Source organism: Canis lupus, chromosome 25 (genome assembly GCF_003254725.2).
Source record: "Canis lupus dingo isolate Sandy chromosome 25, ASM325472v2, whole genome shotgun sequence".
Classification (NCBI taxonomy): domain Eukaryota; kingdom Metazoa; phylum Chordata; class Mammalia; order Carnivora; family Canidae; genus Canis; species Canis lupus.
The window spans coordinates 44,632,947-44,650,993 of NC_064267.1; the positions used below are offsets into that span (position 1 = coordinate 44,632,947).

Consider the following 18,047-nt stretch of genomic DNA (forward strand, 5'->3'; position numbering starts at 1 on the left):
ACAAAATGTTATCTTATTCTGAGGAAGAATAGGGAGAACCAGAGGAAATTTAGAAACGATCTCATCCAACACTTTTCTTTTACAGAAAAAGCAGCTGAGCCAGAGGGTTAAAATGACAAGCCCAAGATCACACAGCTGGCTTATGGCAGATTTTTGAAGTCTGTGCTAGTAAGTATGCTATGTTCTGTGGGACAAAGGAAGTGCAAATTTCTATTCACTTATTCTAAGTGTTTTTTAGGGTCACATGGTATGTCACCAGGCTCTCAAATGTGAAGACACATTTATATTTTTAAATCTAGTAGGAAAATGACTTGGATTTTTTGTTGTTGTTTTGGTAGTAAGAGTATAATCCTTACATATATTGGAAACATCTAGAAACCGGTGCTTGATAGCTTTTAATTAAATCACCTGTATCTTCTACAGCCATAAAGACAGTAGGTTATTTTTGTCACTCTCTAAAGACTTTTTAGTTGCTTTGAAAATCAACACATTTAAACTGGTAGGCAGCCCCAACAGTCAATCCACAGGGGGCTACTGCCTCAAGGTTAACTGAACCCCCCAAATTCAGGGAGAAAGTAGGAAAAAGACAAAATGTGCCTCTCTCACTGCAGTGCAGCTCCAAGAAACCCGGAAATCCATACCTGATGGATGGAGTTTTCTGCAAGACTTCCAAAAGGAGATTATTCTGTTGGGGGTTTGGAAGTATTTTACTGGTGAGGTGGAGGTGGAGTCCTTTCTTTCGTTTTGAACATGGAGATAAATCGTTACGTGTGGAGTTGTAAATATTATGGAAATAAGTTAAAAACAATCAGTTTAGCTCTTTGTGGTAAAGAATTGATCTTATCCAAAGAGAGGTTTATTTAGCCTCTGTCTTGGGCTCCTGAGAGGTGATCTCTAAGCCCCTGGGATGGTATCTGATAAATCAGAAGAGTGTCTTTGCTGACTTGGAGACCGGGGAACAGATAAGGTGGGGGCTTTGGGCCGGGTGATCATAGCTCAGCCTCCAGAGGGGCTGAAGACTGGGTGGCCAACTCATTCTAGGTGATTGAGCCTCAAAGAAAACGCTGCACCCCAAGTCTCAGGTGAGTTTTCCTGGCTGTGACACACTGCTGGCCAGGAAGAGTGAGCACTGTCCATAGCTCCGCTGGGCGATGACAACTGGAATTCTAACTGGAACTTTTCTGGACTCTGTCCACGCATCCCTTCCCTTGGCTGATTGAAGTCTGTAGCCTTTCATGGAATAAAGCCATAACTGCGAGCGTGACAGCTCAGTGAGTTCTGAGCCCTTCGACTGAATTTTTGAGCCTGAGCGGGGATGACACAAACTCTGCAGTTGGTGTTGTAAGCTGTCCCCAGATGTCACAAGCTTCTACTCTGATTTAGAGTCCAGTGGTTGTGTTCCCTTAACAGTCTTCCTTTCCACGATGTCTTGTTTTCTCCTTCAGTGTGCCCTAAGGATTGCTGCCGGGTTAGTTTTCCTTGGACACGTCTGATCCCACACATCTATCATCTTCAGTGGCTCCCCAGTACTTCGCTGGTCATTTGTTGCTGGTGGAGTTAGTGTACAGTCCAGCCTGTGGCTGCCCTGGATGAAAGCTGAGTTACCCTGAGAGCTCCTGGTCCTGCTCTGTTAGTCCTCCCTGTTATCACGCACTTGCATTGTTTCTCTTCCTAGTGAAACTAAGATTTGAGGAGGGGAAGCTATGAGGATGTTATTTATCTTTGCATCCCCGGCACCCAGTACATCCAGGAGGCATCAGGAAATAGTAAGGTAGTTACTCAATAGTTGGTAGGCGTTACATTGACTCATCCTTGGTTCCAATCCTTCTTCTAGTTATTGAAGGTGGCATCGGCATTCCTTTGGTGTTTCATCTTGCTCTTTGGCCAGTGAAGATATTTCTTTAACTGACCTTTTTGAGAGTGAGCAGGCTTTTGGGGTTGCTACCTCAAGCTTGGGGGAGGTAGCTGTGACTTGTTTTGATGAGTCAAAAAAAAATCCACTTAAGCTGGATTCACTGTTTTGGTAAAGTGAGGAGTATTTTGAGTTTCTTCTTTGATATGGTTGCTATGGTGGACAGTCGTTACAGTGTGGGTTAGATAGGGAAAAGCTCAGAGGGGCGAAGAGATGCATATGAACCTTTGTCTGATTTAAGGAGCTGGGCCAGCACTGGTTAGGTTTCAGTGATCATGGGAAGCTGGCTTACTTGCTAGACTGACATTGCTGCGCTCAATGACATTTTCGGAATCAAAAATAGGTGGCCAAGCTTTGCTCGACTTCCAGATGTGAGAGGCAGCCTGGATGATGTTGCTTGGCTCATGAAACATGGGATTTTCCCAAGCATTCTGATGGTTGATGTGTCTTTATAGTGGCCTTTAAAGGCTGGGACAAATCCTGGCCATGTCTTCAATTATGAGACACAATCGTATGGCCTTGATAGAAATGTGTTTCTAAAAACTGGCTCCCCAAAATAACTCATGGATAAGAAGCTGTAACACTTGTGTCTTTATCTGGAACTGTGGGAAATGAGAGATTTGGGCTGTGGATTTCTTTGCAATATTCTTAACAGGAGCCTGGGACATATAGGGTCCAAGAATTTTGGCTCTGTGTGATATCAGGGCTTTTGACTAATAGGAACATCCTGGATAAAGGGATCTAAAGAAGAATACTGCTATTTTCAAGATATATTGAGGCTGAAATCTAGAATAATTAGGGAGTTGCCTCAGTACACATAATTTACATTTTAGGTTGTGGCCATGGGGGTTTACACACTCTTAAGTTGAAACTCAAACTGTGGAGGAATGACTAGCCCTCCTCCTTCCACTTAAATTTAGTTATTTTAAATTACCTTATAAACTATATAGTTAGATCTAATTTAGTCCTATATATAGTAAGTATAGTGTACCATACAAATAGGAATTTTTATTAGTATCATTACCACTTAGGAAGCCTACATTTAGCACTAGAATACATTCACTGTTGTAATGGAGAATTTATTGCCTTAATCATTAACCAAATGTAGCAAAATCGTATAGGTATGAAATGAGAAAGATGTCCATTCATAAACAAAGTACTTGTAGGAATGGCATGTCATTAACAAAATTAATAATTAGAAATTGGTCACAGATTATTCCTTGAGAATTGCAAATAATCGGACTTTAGAAAAGTATTTTCCATAACGAGAAGTAAGGCGCACGGTAGCTTTTCATTTTCTGCTGAAATCAATCCACCGCACCCTTAACATCTAGTAGAAAGAACGTTCTTTGTTGAGTCACCAGGAGTAAGGTTAAGGATTTCGAGTCTCAGGAAAGGGCTCATATGTGTTTGCTGGAGAGAGATCACTTTAAAAAGTTGTTAGGGATGAGAACAAGATGTGCCATCAGACCTACTGCCTGGTTCAGGTCTTCTGCTGCCCATAATAATGTTCACAGATATGCCTTTTCCCCCAGAAATTCAAAGGTTTTGACTACTTTTGCTATTTCTTTTTCAAGGACTCTAGTCAGGGAACTGGTGACCACGGTGTACAAATTAGCACCAAATAAGTGGATGCTCTCATCAAGAGAAAGCAGATGTTTCAAAAACATATCAGATATGCAGCAATCAAAGAGTTTTAAAAATGAACAGCCAGTGTTAGCCAAGACTTGGAAACTATCATTTGCCTCTGGGGGTGGGAGTGTGAATTGGTACAACCTTTCTGGGGGGCAGCCTGGCAACCCGTATCATAAACCTACAAATGTTCATATTCTCTGGCAAAGAGAGTCTATTTCCAGGAATACAGGCTAATAAACTGTAAGAATCTGTGTGAAAAAAATGGCCATAAGAACTTATATTCTTTTTTTATTAGAGTTAATAAAGAGTTTAATAAATTAAAAATAGCGAAACATTGGGAGCAACCTAACTGTCCAATAACAGGAGATCGACTATTTTAAATTAGGACATACCTTTGAAGCGGAATATCATTAAAAACGATTTAGAAAATATCTAATAATCTGGAAAGCGGTCTGTAATATATTGAATGGAAAAGCAGAGTCCCAAACTGGATGGTAGTGTGATCTTATTTTGTTTATAAATAGACTTCTGTACACAGAACTTCAGGCACACACACACATTGGAAAGAGGACTGCAAGAAGGTTCACGAAAACATTTCACAGTACTTGCAGTTAGTCGGATTCTCAGGGAACTTTCCTGTTTTTTATTCGCGTGCTTAAAATTGTTTCTACAATAAATGTGTCACTTATGTAACGAGGGGAAAAAAAAAGTTACTTTCAAAAACATTAGTCCCTTAAAGTACATGAATGTAGAGCATGGATTTAAAGCACTCACATCACCGTAGGGAATCCTGGTGAAGTTGAGAAAGAAGGCTGGGCTGTTGTGTATTCTCTAGATTTCCTTGGGGGAAGGGTGGCAGGGGGACCTCAGTTCATTACATAAATCTTGTAAAAAGCTCTTCGGTTTCCAAGGAATCATGAATTCAAATTTTACAGTAGATTACTTCCTGGCATCTCTAAAACGAAAGCACTTCCCTGATAGTCTCATGTGCCTGGTTAAAAATAGTCCCTTTTCTAGAAATTCCCTTTTCCTCCTATCATTCCACATGTACCACTTCTGACCAGAATGCTTTTCTGCCTTTTCCATTGAAGTCATGGTGCCATACAGGAGTCATCAAAGAAATCACTGCCTCCCACCAAAGGCAGGTCTCCCTAATGCTCCAAACCCCTTCCCTTTCCCTACTGCTTGGCTACATCCCACCCGTGTGCTAGTTCAAATGCCGCCTCCTCCATGAAGCCCACCCCCAATCCCATCCCATCGCTGGCTGTGTTCACTCACTCTTAGCACCTCACCAGGCCTTCTCTTAAAGTTTGATTACTTTCTTGGAGAATTAACTCTCTGTCCTATGGGACTATGCAAGGAGACAGGAGTCAGCCTGATTGATGTCACCTCTCTTGCTGTGTCAGCAGAGACCTGGTATGTCCTGGAGGCTCTAGACTTACTTGCTAAATGGAGCTGGAGTTGGGGGAGGCTGGAAAGCACACAGACATGCTTTTGGTATCATCCCAGTCCCTCTGGATAAATTACAGTCTTAGAGACATCTCTTGGACCCTAGTCCTTTACCCATTGAATATAAACCTTCCCTGGCTACTTACTCTCTAGAAAGTTAAGTGCACCTCAGTGAGATGGCCATTGTGACCTGGGGGGACCATCCGTTTACCAACAAAGAAATGAAATTTCACTTTTGTTTCTTTACCTATTTACTGTTTACCCCTCCCCTGAGCTGACCAAGGCTTCTTTTCCTAACTTTTTTTTAAAAAGATTTTATTTATTTATTCATGAGAGAGACACACACACACACACACACACACACACACACACACACACACACAGAGGCAGAGACACAGGCAGAGGGAGAAGCAAGAAGCAGACTCCCTGCAGGGAGCCAGATGGAGGACTCGATCCCAGGACTCCGAGATCACACCCTGAGCCGAAGGCAGACGCTCAATGCTGAGCCACCCAGGTGTCCCTTCTTTTCCTAATTTTAAACCCATGTCTCATTTTTTCCATGCAGTGGAAAAAATTTAGTGCATGCTAAATTATTGCTATTGCTAAAATGTTGTTCAGCCCTCGGAGTAGCTTTTATTTGTCACAGAGTCAACAAGATCTCTAGGACTGTTGCTCTGTTACGTTCAGGGTAAAAAGAGTCTTTAATAGTCTCTTTTTCCTTCTTAACCATAAGGATCTTTTGTAGGGGTCTCATAGGACAGTCTCAAGCGCACCAGAAACACCATCTTCCTTTTGAAATTAGCATTTGTTCTTAAAAAAGAAAGAGACTCTAACCTGTCATCAGTTGAGTGTTTTCTCTTAGAAGTGATGGATTCTTACCAGGAGAGAGGAAAGCCTCCTTGACACAGTGAGTCAGAGAAATGACAGAAGAGAATGGAACAATTCTTTCCCCTTGAGAACACCTTCGAACACACGATGTCCCTTCCTTAACCCAAGGCCCTCCTTTCAGCACTCACTCTACCTGCTGTGAGTCTGCATTGATGGTGCACTGGTCTTAAAGATGGAGCCCTCTGAGTTTTCTGGACTGAAATCCACTGTTCTTATCAAACGGAGCATCTTCAAGGGAAACAGACATTCATATACATCGCTGATGAGAGGGCAAAATTGTCCAACCAATGGAAGGGAATTTGCCCATAACGACAGCAGCACCTACAGGCAAGTGGACTGAATGTTTATATGCTCCCAGTTCATATGCTGAGATCCTAACCCTAAGGTGATGGCATTTGGAGGTGGGGCCTTTGGGAAGTGATCAGGTCATGAGGATGGAATCCTTGAGAAATGGGATTGGTGTCTTTATAAAAGAGACCCCAGAGAGATCCCTTGGTTTGGTCTTGGATTTCCCAGCTTTCCAGAACTGAGAAAACTAAATGTCCTTTATTTTTTTTAAAAGGTTTTATTTGAAAGAGAGAGAAAAAACAAGTGGGGGTGAGTGGGTGGGAGGGGTGTTGGAGGGATGGGGCAGAGGCAAAGGGAGAAGCAGACTCCTCGGCTGAGCAGGGAACCTGGATGTGGGGCTCGATCCCCGGACCCTGAGATCATGACCTGAGCTGAAGGCAGATGCTTAACCAACTGAGCCACCCAGGCACCCCCTAAATGTCCTTTATAAGCCTCTGAGGCTTTGCTTTGGTATTCTATTGTAGCAGCCTGATGGCATGAAGACAACTTGCCCTTTGCTCCAGCAATTACATTTCTAAGAGTAATTAGGCAAGTGGACTGAATGTTTATATGCTCCCAGTTCATATGCTGAGATCCTAACCCTAAGGTCATTCACTGCATCATTACTTTTTTATAACAAAATATTGGAAAGAACCTACCTACCCAGGAGACTGGGGAAATACATTATGAGGAAGGCACGCAGTGGGGTACTAAGCAGCTGGACACGTGAGTCCGGGAAGGCACTCCTGAAGTGACAGTGAGGTGATTTCCAGCTCTGTGTCAAAGAAGCAACATATGAAAAAGCATCGGTGGTATGTGATCTAAGGAAGGGGAAGTTACACAGGTGCACACGCAGGCTTTTTGTTCTGTTTTATTTTTTCCTTATCTCAAATAAGAAGTGCAGGAAGGAAAACAGAAAGGAGTAAAGTTGGTTACTTTCAGCCGTGGGGGTGGAGGGTGAGACTTTGCTGGGCGTACCTTTTCGTAGAGTTTTGACTTGTAAACCATGTAGATGTTTTACATATCCAATTAATAAAAAGTCTGAAAGTCTGAGGAATAACCAAACTCTGGAATTGAAAAGAAACTGACATAAATGAACCTAAGTAATTATCAAGCTGATAACAAAATCACACAGAAAAAAAATTAATTCAAGGAATTTTTGAGTATCATATTCTATACCGTTACTGAAATCTATCTATTCTGGGACTAAAAAACAAACAAACAAACAAACAAACAAAAAACAAAAAACAAACAAACAAACAAACAAAACAAAGAAGTTCTAAACTTTATGCAGTCGGTGGTGTGGGTTGAATTGTGTCTCCTGAAAAGATGTGCTGAAGTCTCAGCCCTGAAGGTGATGTCACTTGGAAATAGGATCTTTGCAGATGCAACGAAGTTAAGATGATGTCATACTGCATTAGGGCAGGTCCTAATCCGATAGCAGGTGTCTTTGTAAGAAGAGAGGAATTTGGACACAGAGACACAGAAACACACAGATAGGAGGACACCGTGTGAATACGTTGGCAGAGGTTGGAATGATGCATCTATTAAGCTAGGGGGTCAAGGGTTGCCAGCAGCCCACAGACACTAGGAAAGAGGCATAACAGACTCCCCTATGGCCCTCAGAGGGAGCATGGCCCTGCCAATGCTTCGATTTCAGACCTCTGGCCTCCAGAACTGAGAGAGAACCAATGTATCTTGCTTAGAAGCCACTCAGTTTGTGGTACTTGGTTACAGCAGCCCTAGGAAACTAATATGGAAGATCTGTTGGCACAGAGTCGGTGTGAAATCCTGTAATTGTAGAATAGAGAAATATCCTACAATACACTGCTGTTGACAGCCAGGGCCCTCTCTTTTAGAAAAGGAGATGCAAGACCAATCCAAGACCAATCCAAGACCAAACCATCTCTCTTTTAGAAAAGGGAGATGCAAACACAGAATGGGGAGAGCAAAGAGGAGCGCTGTGTGTTGGACTGGATGGAGGGTAGCCATATGAGCACAGGTGCACACACACACGTTTCTCGGTGGTGTGCCCTGCAGGGTCCTAGAAGCATTGACCTGCCAGTAGTAATGAGATATTGGTTTCCAAATACTGTTCTGCACTAACAGGAGCTAGGGCTCTTTGGAGAAGTGGCTGAGTGCAGGTCTAGGATATACAAAATATAAGAAATTATATAAACTATCTTGCTGTGTCAGAAGGGAAGGGATATATCCAAGAGACATAGTAGCCAGCTAAAAGGCTCCTACTGGTTGCATTTGTGACAGTTTGAGCATCAAAAGGGATATGACAGTAAATGGCTTCAAACACATTGAAAAAACAAAAAACAGATAGAAAATAAGCCCATTAGGAACCTATACTGATACTCAAAAACAAAACAAAGGCGGGGTCTTCTTCATAGAAAATATCACCTAATATAAGTAGAAGGAACACTAGAACATTCCCATTCTGCAATTCCCAGCGGAATGGATAATTCAGGAAGGATCATTAATGGATGTTAAAAGCCACCGAGTTAACAGGTTATTAGGAAAGAAGCTTTTTACACAGTTTCAAACCATCTCCTTACAGATAACTTTTAATAGTTGCCAAAGGAAAAATCGTACCTTTTCTTCAGAACAATCTGGCAGCTTCCAAATTAACTAAATGATCAAACTTCGCAAGGGGAAGAGTGGACCAGCTGACACGAGTGCCTCCTGATGGGACACAGTTTGAAGTCTGCATCACCTGGATGCACTCCTGCTAAAAACGGTTCAGCTGAATCTAATGAAGCGTCTAGCCCTGACTTCCCATTTAAAGAACGTAATGCAGGCAATAAAAGGAAGAAGTTAAAACATCGCACCAGGAGGCAGGCAGGCAAACGCAGGTGCTGCAGTCGGCAAGCCTGGATTCTCAAATGGTCGGTCAGGAAAACAAAAAGGGGGGATGTTTTAGATTATAGGAGTCTAAAGAGAGCAAACCGACAAATGCAGAGCTTGACACTTGGTGAGATCTTGATTCACAGATCCCAGCTGTGAAAGACATTTTGGGGGACGATCAGGAGAAATTTGAATCCAGATTGGATTTTAGATAGACTATGGAGTGACAGGTGTGGTGATGGCATTCTGGTTACGTAGAAGAGTGGCCTTATTCTTCAAAGCTGTATGTACCCTGGATGTTTTAAGTGTGAAGCGTTATGATGCCTGCGATTTACTTTCCTATGGTTTTAGTGGAAATGGAGGAGGGAGAGAGAAAACACAGGTATTAGGGCATATGGGAGTTCATTGTGCTATTTCATTTATTCTGTTTCCATTTTTTCTTTATAAAAAGTTGGGGGAAAGGAAAAAATATTTAGAGAAACAGCCCATTTGGCTTAAAGAAATGTATGAACGATCAAGTTTAAGTGTAGTCGGGTGTAAGGCATAGAATATTGAGTTTGGGATGATACAGAGGCCAAGGGAATGAAGCAGCATTTGCCAGTCACCTTGCCAAACTCGGGAGCTCTAGGGCCCCAGGACCCACTGGGATATGAGCCCCACAGAGGTAGAGCTTTTGGCCTCCTGAGTTCACTGCTAGCTCCCCAGTTCCTAGAGCAAAGCCTGGATCATAGTAAATGCCCTCAAAACACCCACCTGGTGAAATGAAATGTAAATAGCTCAGTGATAAACATCTTTGATGTCTGATGATTTTTTTCGGGATAGACTCTTGGTCAAAGATGGAGCATTTTTATTGCCTTTCACTTATATTATGAAATTCCAAATGGTTACACTGGTCAACACCTAACTAGTGTCTTTTCTCTGCATCCTTTCTAATAGTCAGAATTTTAAACGATTTGCCAATTTGATACGTGAAAAGCGGTATACTGTTCTATTTCACATTTCTTTTCTAGTGAGGTTTTTGTTTCTGTGTTTTTGGTTTGTGATGGTTTTGCATTGTTCTTTTATGACTAATCTTTCCATGTCTTTTGCTTGTTTTAATTTTAGGATGTCTGTGTTTTTCTAACTGATTTTAAAGTCAGTGTGCCATGTTGTTTATAGGAGCTTTTAAAAAACAAACAAACATGGCCTATTTTGTAGGAAATATCAAAGAATTAGTGATTGCTGGTGGTTGCTGAGTGGAGGGCAGTGGGGTCAGCCCTCCAGCCATCCTCCCTGGCCCCCCTGGGAATCCTCACTCTACTCTCCCACTGAGATGAGGGTCTGGGGGAGGCAGAGAGGAGCCTCACAGGGTCTTCTGGGCCAGCCCCTGCCTTCAGGTAGCCAAGACATTTGCATCATGATTTTATAGAAAAGATGTAGGAAAGACCACCAAGGGGGCATCGCCCTTGCCAGGACCACGCGGATGGGGTGGGGCTCGGGGGAGACTCCTCAGTCCCGAACAGTTGCTGAGACCTCCGGTCACTTGCAGGAGGGTCCCTGACCACTGCCTGTCCCCTACCTGGCTGGGGCAGTTTGATCTGAAACCGTCACCATCAAAACCAGACTTGCCTTGTCTGCTGGTTCAGTTCAGTCTTTTTCTCACTAGCATATGATCGATTTCACCACATGCTACCAAAAAAAAAAAAAAAATACATGGAAGGATAGTCCACAAATTTATATCAACTGCCAACTGTTCAGTAATTTATTTATCCCCCAAGTGGCTGCTGAGCATCCCCTATCTGCAAAGCCCTGTAGACAGTCAGGCCTGAGCACCCGCTGTGGCACCCAACACGCACGTGGCTGGCTGTTATGGACTTTAACGATTACGGACTTTAACCATCACTGAGCGGAAACCCCAAAACGTCACATGAGAAAATACCAATAATGTTACATCAATAGCTTCCAGAAAGATTACTCTTTGAGGACACATCATTTCATCTTTATGGTCTCCGAAGGATTTATTTAATTGTCTTTCATAGAACAGAGGCCTCATAAATAATTTTTGAAAAATTTCTAGGCAGATGACATAGTCAAAGCTGTAAACTTACAGTTTCTTCGTTTCAAGGTTACCTTAATGAATTATGGGCATGGCAGGATGTCTTTAAGAGTCTGATCACTCGAAGGGGAAATTTTAGTAAGATGAGATGTCTTGAATTTTCTTTTTTTTTTCAAGGAGGCTAGGTTTTAACAAGGAGTATCTTAAGTCAGATTCCCCAGAGGCAAAGACTGGCACTGATGATTCACTAAGGAGGAGCGCTCAGGGAAAGTGCGGGGAGCAGGGGAGCAACCAGGGAGGGGAGATGTGTGAAGCAAGGAAGTGCTTCCAGGCAGAGCCATCTCAGCTGCCCCACAGGGGCTGTGTGTGTGTGTGTGTGTGTGTGTGTGTGTGTGTGTTGAAGGGCTGGTAACCCTCAGGCATGGGGAACATGAGAAAGTCAGGTGGGCTTACAAGGACTCCATGCCATGGATCTTGCCCAGCATCTGATGTGTTTATGTAGAATTTACCTTCTAGCCCAATTCATAGAATGTTCCCAGTGAAGTAGTTATCTACTGCTGTGTAACAAACAGCCCCAAGACTTTGCAGCTTACAGTGATGTCTCTTGTCTCATGTAGCTTCTGAGGGTCAGGAAGCCTGGCGCTCTGGCTCAGCGTCCCTGATGCCCACCGTCCTTTGTGACCTTGACTTCAATTCATAACCATTCTGTCCACCTGTCTGTTAGAAATGGTCACAAAGTCCAGGCCACGCTCAGCGGGAGGGTGTGGACACTGGGTGCTGGCATTTGGGGCCACCTTGGAGGTGGGCTCCCACATACTCCTCTTGCCACAGAAGTTCTGAGGACACCCGGTGTTGCTGCCCCATCTTGTGAGTTTGACACTTGCCAGAACTGAAACTCCAAAGTGGACAGAGATGCTGCGTCCTTACTGCCTCTCCAGTGGGCCAGCACTGCCCCATCCCAGGCGCTTCCTGCGGCCCTCTTTAGGTGGAGCCGACTCTGGGTAAAATGAGCCACCCAGGAAGGGCTCGTCTGCCTTGACCTCCAATCCTGCCATCTCATCTCTTTTGCTCACACACAGGGGGCTCTTTGTCCCCAGCCCAGGGGTGACGGCCATCTCTTGGCAGACAGGTGACTTTGCAAGCTGGGAAGATGCTGACTCCTGGTGTAATGTTTAAACTTGGCCAAAATCGGGCTTGTTCTTCTTCTACGGCACAGAGTCAAGATCTCGATTTGGGTTTTATAGTTGCATGACTGGCAGGGTGAGGATTTAAGAGGCCCACAGTGCCAACTAGCCTTGTCAGAGAGAAGAAAGGAAGCGGGCGGTGTAGCACTCGGTTTGGGGCGCCCTTACCCGCAGGGCTCCGAGGGCCACATCACTGGCTCTTTGCTCTCTCTGGAGCGCCCTCTCCCCACCTGCTCCAGTTCCCTGTGTGGGCAGAAATCCCAGTATATCATTTCTGGGCAGAACCAGCCGTTTCTCCTATGGCTCCTCACGCTGCATGAAGGGTGGCATGCTCCATGGTACCGCTACAGTCAGTGCGACAGGGAATTTTGAGCACAAGTTTTTTTTTAAAGTAAGCCAGAGGCAGAGCTGAAGGGTGGAAGGAAAGCACAAAATGATCAGGTCCAAGCACTGTGGGTGAGGGTGGTGCAGCCGGGAATAAGACCTGGATCTGCTTTCAGCCCAGGGTGTGACCCCGGGGTCCCGGGATCGAGTCCCGCATCGGGCTCCCCGCAGGGAGCCTGCTTCTCCCTCTGCCTGTGTCTCTGCCTCTCTCATGAATAAATAAATAAAATCTTTTTTAAAAAATTGCAGAGGGAACTCAAGCTCGCTAAACTCCGACAGGCATTTATTTACCAAGCACCTGCTGTGCTGCAAGCACCATTTTAAATGTCATCTGTACATTTTCCCATGTATTTCTCACAACACTGTGGAGCAGGTAATACTTTTAAATTTCAGAAACTTTTTAAATCAATGGCATTCACTGTGTTGTCTAGAACTCACTTTCTCCATCAGTAGGTATAGGTGCTAGGACTTTTGGAAGGTGACCTATCAGAGAATCCTGTACCTTTAAATGGAGATATTGATTGCCCTCACAGTGACTACAATGTTCTTCTAATTGTAGATTACGAGAAATAGTGTCATTTGCCAAATAACATTTCAGGACATTGTGTTTTCTTACTTTGGCATATTTTTGCTGGAAAGTCTTAGACACACAATCAATTGCTTTAATCAATGTATCTTTGAAAAGGGATTGGTGTGTTTGCTTTTGGTATTGATAATTTAAATTTGAGACAGCTACGCCTATACAACCAACATGGTTAAAATGAATGGATGAACAAACGAATGAATAAGTAAGTCCAGAGGATGGCTGACATATATACTCTTTCATGAAAATTGGAAGATTGGAAGGGGGACAGAATTCTCAGCATCCCTGTCCTCTGCTGGGGTTGATCTGCCCAGAGTCAGCATCTTCCCTAGAAGAGCAGTTCTGGGTTTGCTGCAGGACACAGGCTGTCAAGGCCACCATCTCCTCCATGGAGCGTGACTAAGGGGATTGGGTCCTGGAAAGCTTTCCAAGCAAGAATGCATCAAAGTTACACAGCTGAGGCCCAACAATGGGCTCCTGGATCATGGGTTTTAGGACATTGGGGCTTTCTGGGAAGCTGCCAGGGGCAGTAGTTGCTAAATGTCCCCCTGAGTCACCAAATAAGTTTTCTGATAGAAATCAGCACTTAGAACAGTGAAGGTGCTCAATTAATATTCATTAAATAAACATATAAATGGATTCCCACGGTTTGCATGGGTGAAACGTCTACTAAAATGAATGATGTTTGTTTTAGAGCAGCTAACCACAAAAACAATTCATTCTTCCTATTGACATATGGATAATAGAGCAGATCATCTATGAAGCCAACTGTTCAGGTCTGCTGTGTACAGTAGCTCAGGCTGTGCACTGCTCAACTCCAGGCTGCCTTTTACATAGATGACAGTGTGAATGGTGCTCTCTGGAAGTGGGTCCTGGAATAACATTCATGACTTAAAAATGGATACTTCATTCTATATTCTCTGACAGGGGAGGCATGAGTCCAAATCATTAATTCATCTATTCATTCAAATGTCTTAGGCCTGGGGATGTGACCATGAACAAAGATTCCAGCCCAGCTCTCAAACTAGTCACCATCTAATAGAAGAGACAAGTGGTGGGGAAATTAAAAACTAGGATCCAGGGGATCCCTGTGTGGCTCAGCAGTCTGGTGCCTGCCCTTGGCCCCAGGTGAGATCTTGGAGTCCCTGAATCAAGTCCCACATGGGGCTCCCTGCATGGAGCCTGCTTCTCCCTCTGCCTGTGTCTCTGCCTCTCTCTGTGTCTCTCATGAATAAATAAATAAAATCTTAAAAAAAAAAAAACAACTAGGATCCATGATGGAGATATTATATGGTGCTATGAGAACTCAAGAAAGGAGTTTCTTATGCAGCCTGAAGCAGAAAGCGTAAAGGAGGGGTGGTGGGTTAGGGGAGGCTTTCTGGAAGAAGCTGAGACCTGAAGGAGGAATAGAACTATCTAGGCAACATTGTGGGGAGTTGGGGGGGGGGGGGGTTGTTGGAGTATAGCAGGTACAAATCATTGAGATGTAATAACAGGTAGCACATGTGTTGGGTAGCCATCATAGTCCTTGGTGCTTTATAGATATAACTTGTTTTACTTCTATTACTTATAATGAGTTAAGCATTTTTATTACCCCCAAGTTAAAGATGAGTAAACTGAAAGAAAGAATGACTAAGTAACTTGCGCTGTAAATGATGGAGCAAGAGTCAATCCTGGGAATCTAGATGTAGAGCCTGTCGTCTTTTATTTTTCCTCAAGACTTTTAAATTATCTTTTTTTACATTTTGAAAGAATCTCAAAAATTACAAGCCCAGTTGACCCTTGAACAGCATGGGTTTGAACTGCATAGGTCCCCTTTGTAGATTTTTTTTTAATTGCAATATAATAACGTAAATGTATTTTTCTCTTCCTTATGATTTTCTTAATAACATTTTCTTTTCTCTAGTTTACTTTATTATAAGAATGCAATATGTAGTATACATGCAAAATAGGTGATAATCAACTCTCTATGTTACTGATAAAGCTTCTGGCCGATGGTAAGATATTAGTAATTAATTTGGGGGGAGTTAAAAATTAGATGTGGATTTTTGACTGCATGGGAGTTGGTGCCCCTAACTCCTATCTTTTTCAAGGGCCAACTCTACAGCACAAAGTAATGTTTTGGGGTACTTTTCCTGAACCATTGGAGAGTACGTTGCTGACCTGTGTCATTGTCCTCAGATCCTCCGACACTTCTCAGTGTATGTTTTCCACAACCAAAGACTAGCTCTTATGTAACCAAAATACAAACACCAAAATCAGGAAGTCAACTTTGATACATTATTGGTTATTAATGCTCAGATTCCATTCAGCTTTCGCCTATTGTCCCAATAATGTCCTCTATAGCAAGACGATCCAGTGTAGGGTTACCCATTGCGTTTAGATGGCTGGCCTCTCCGGGTTTCATCAGTCTGGAAATCTTTGCTCAATTTTTGTAACCTCAATACTTACAAATATTTCAGGCCACTTATTTTGTGGAATGTTTCTTGATTTGGATTTTCCTGATGTTTTCTGTGATTAGATTCAGATTTTGCATTTTGGGTGGACTACCTTGTTTAGTTTGGCAGGGTTCTGAATTTTACTGTATTCTTCTGTCCCAGGTACAGAGGCAGTTTGTCATGTGCTTGTATATGCTGGGTCTGTCAGTATTTTCTTGTTAATACCCAGCACTTCTCCTTTATGCTAGGAGGTGATTGCGGTATGGAGAGAGGAAGGATTTATTTACCCGATGCCACATGCTGATATGAGGCTGATCCAGGACTCCCAATTCTGCTCTGAGTTTTTTTTTTTTTTCTCTTGCCTGTTTGGGGACCCTCCTGGGCCTCTGAAGGTCAGAGAGGTCAAGTCTTAAAGATCAGAGAAACAAGCTTCCTGGGTCCCCTCCCCCAGGCTTCCGCATCCTTCCCAGAGACAGCCCACAAGGTAAAAAATGTTTAATTAAGAATTCAAAAGAACTAGAAAAAAACCCACAACCAATAAGATACAAGATAATGACTAACAAAAGAAATAGAATAATTAACATTATGCATGAAGGATAGATAGAACCAATAAAGTAATTTTAGAATGAAAGTTAGGTTGCTGAAAAAGTTAAGGTTATAATCAGTCAAGCAAACAAAATAAAAGGGCATTTGAAGGATTATAGTCAGAAAGAAATTGGAAATAAAACAATAAGTTAGAGCCAACAAATCCCCAGAAGCTTAGGGATTTAAATAGTAAGATAAAAACAAAGTAAAGGGGGAAAAAGGGGATTTGACATTAAAGCAAATCCAGAAGCCATGAATTTTAATAGTGGACCTAATTATAAAAGGAAAACATTTAAAGGTGATTAAAATAGAGGGAAAGTTAGAAGGAAGATAAAAGGGCAAAGTAAAGAAGTTTAAAAACGAAAAGAATGATAGCTAAGATAAATCGGCATAACTAAAATAAGGCAAAATTAACCTAAGGGGAAAATTTAATAAGTGGGAAGGTGTCTGCAGCTTAAAACACTAAAGATGTAATTATGAGTGGGTAAAATCCATGCTGCAAGCCCAGCCCAAAGGCCTATTATTATTATTGCTGTTATTATTATTTTAAATGTTAAGGGAGTCAGCAAATCCCAAAGGCAGCCTGCTTGACCCCTTAAGATCTGAGCTCCTGTTTCCTGAGCCTGTCCATCACCGCGGGGCGGGGCCACGCCCATCTCTAGCCCCGCCCAGCCCCTGACCCCGCCCCCAGGCCTTGTGGGCAGGTGGGGCCGTGCCCTCCTTCAACTTACTAACAGGGGGAAAAAGTTCAGAACTGCTGAAAATAAGATTAGAGCTGTCAGAAATACATGAAATTAGCTGCATAAACTGTGAAACATAAGCCACAGTTATATTTGTTCTGAGACAGGGTAAAAATAGAAACAATTTCAGAGATAGAAAATTCAAACCTCATCAGTCACCACATCTAAGTGGCCTGAGATCCTTCGAAGGCTCTCCTGTCCTTTGTTTATGGTCCACAGACTGGGTGGGCAATCCCAGGGCCCCAGCCAGTGCCCAGGTTGGGGGAAGACAGAGAGGAAATTAATTGCGAAGCTCTAGTTGCATCTTTAGTGCTGAGGGCGCTGGGCCTCCTCTCTTACCAGGGGAGTGAGAAAGTGGGCTATTTCCAAAAGGCAGCTGGGCAAGCCAACCCCTCTGCGCTAGAGATGCTACATTCTTGCCAAAGCTGCAGAGTATTTATCCATCCTGGTGACAGGCTTTGCAAGAGCCTTAGTCTGCACATTCTTGGTCCCCTGCTGGACCAGTCCCCACAGATGTGTCAAGTCCTGCAGTAGAAACCTCTGCCCAGGGAATCTGCATTCATTCACTCATTTATTCATTCATCAATCTCATCAGTAGGTTGCAAATATTGAGTTCTTCTGATGTGTCAGATGTGTGCTAGGTGCTCAGGAGGGAACAAAATTTGGCATGGTCTTGCCTGCAAGAACCCTACAGTTAATGCCTCCCAGGCCTCCGTGACCAGCAGTGAGAGCTGATGGTTCTCCCCAACCTTCTGGAGGAGAGGACATAGGCAAGGAGGTGGGGTGGCCTGAAGGGTCTCCTTATTTCAGCTCCTGCCTTTTTATTTTATTTTTTAAAATAAGCTTTCAAAAAATTAACATAATACAAAGTGAACTTTTTATTATGGGAAATTCCAAACAAATACTTAAGTAGATAGAAATAAATGACCTCCCCCAAATACTTTCCACCCAGCTTCAATAGCTATGAACTGGTGGCTTGCTTCCTTGCATCTCTACTCCTACCTGCCCCTTCCCAGGATTATTTTGAAGCAAAA

At 43.1% G+C, this 18,047-nt stretch overlaps 1 protein-coding gene across 3 annotated transcripts in view; it reads left to right on the plus strand.

Moving 5' to 3' along the window:
- NEU2 (neuraminidase 2) overlaps positions 1 to 18,047 on the plus strand; it is an 84,375-nt gene that overhangs the window by 2,536 nt on the left and 63,792 nt on the right. For all 3 annotated transcript variants that reach the window (XM_025463474.3, XM_049101173.1, XM_049101174.1), the window contains exon 2: positions 86 to 168. The gene's annotated coding sequence lies outside the window, so the exon portion shown is untranslated. The remainder of the gene's footprint in view (positions 1 to 85; positions 169 to 18,047) is intronic.